Raw genomic sequence first — 1554 nt, 5'->3', positions numbered from 1 at the left:
GGCCGGTTAGCTCAGTTGGTTAGAGCGTGGTGCTAATAACGCCAAGGTCGCGGGTTCGATCCCCGTACGGGCCACAATTACCTTTTCCTTTTTTTTTTTTTTTTATAAATATGTTCATAATCATGACATCAAGCATTTATTTTAAATAAAGCTTTCATAGTTAAAGATGAATGAACAAATGAAGAATAGATTTAGATTTGCTACAGAAAACAGCAAGCCAGCTATATGACGTTTAACAGACACATCACTGCACTTACACATACTGACCAGCAGAGGGGTTGGTGAGCTCTCTTGTTAACAGCACTTGTACTGAATGGCTTTCTTATCCTTCTCTAATCTGTAAATCTCCCCATACACATGACAATCTGATTGTACAATCTTCTAAAAGAAAATGGCTAGTAAATATTTCAAGATATCATCTCTACTAGGGATGCACCGATACCATTTTTTTTTCGAGTACCGATACTTTTTTTTTTAGTACTCGCCGATACCAATTTCCAATACCTACCGCAACTGTTTTTTTTTTTTCACTTCAGCTGTCAGCAATGGTACAAAGCATTGAAAAGTCATTTACAAATAAAATAAATAGATTTTTGTTTTTAATTTTGCGCTTTTTCAATGTGAAATGTGTAAATATATGTTAATATATATGTGTAAAAATATTCACTAACAAAGCAAACAAAAAAAAAAAAAGTTTTAATTGTTTATCGTTTATAAAATAGACGTGAAAAAAAAAAAAAGCAGGAAAATAAAAATTTATTAGAGGAGAATAGGGAGTTAATTAAGGCTGATTAGAGTAAATTAAGGGTTAATAAGGGGTTAAACAGAGGAACATTTGTTCATCCCTTTGATCTGCAGATGGAGAAACAGAAAGATACAAAAAGAAACAATGTTTCTTTTTATTTTAGTGTTTCAGTGGCTGAGCAATGTTGTTAATAAACATCGCTGGCTGCTTTTTTTTTTTTTTTACAAGAAATCGCTGGCTGCTTTTTTACTCCTTTTTTTTTTTTTTACAAGCCACTTTTATAGATGGGGGGGGGAGGGGCTCACATCTGTGGATCTTGTATTTTATTGTAAGGTCCTCTTTAAAGCTAAACTCCAGGTCCGTGTTGTACAGGTCCTATGTAAGTATGCATAGCTCATACCTGGAGGGTCACTGAGAAGTTGTAGTAGTTGGCGTTACTACACTGATCACCGTAATCTTCCAGGCAGTGGCGGCTGGTGTGTTTTTTGTTTTTCTTTTGGGGGGGGGCGGCACATAACCACCCACACGCCCGTTCTAGGTAGGTTGGGTTACCCGCACCCCTACCCCCCCCCCCCAGTCGGTCATCAAGCCCGGCACTTACCCCATCTAGGTTGCAGGCAGGTTGCGGGCTGCTACGGGCGGCAGCTCCTGTGCCCTCTTCTTCTCTTCTCCTCCCTCCTCCTCCTCCTCCTCCTCCTTGGCATCCAATAGGATCGCCTGTCCTTTAAGCCAATCAGGTGACGGGTCTCAAGACTGGCTTCCTGATTGGATGGGAGGAGGATCAGTGAATATTCATTCGTTATTGTCAC

General features: G+C 39.5%; 1 non-coding gene across 1 annotated transcript; it reads left to right on the top strand.

Moving 5' to 3' along the window:
- TRNAI-AAU (transfer RNA isoleucine (anticodon AAU)) lies at window positions 1–74 on the top strand. The gene has a single exon. It is a non-coding gene; the product is annotated as a tRNA-Ile (tRNA).
- The last annotated feature ends 1480 nt before the right edge of the window (window positions 75–1554 follow it).

The sequence above is a fragment of the Aquarana catesbeiana genome, linkage group LG03, assembly GCF_042186555.1.
Source record: "Aquarana catesbeiana isolate 2022-GZ linkage group LG03, ASM4218655v1, whole genome shotgun sequence".
Classification (NCBI taxonomy): Eukaryota; Metazoa; Chordata; class Amphibia; order Anura; family Ranidae; genus Aquarana; species Aquarana catesbeiana.
This window is presented reverse-complemented; position numbering and strand designations above follow the sequence as displayed.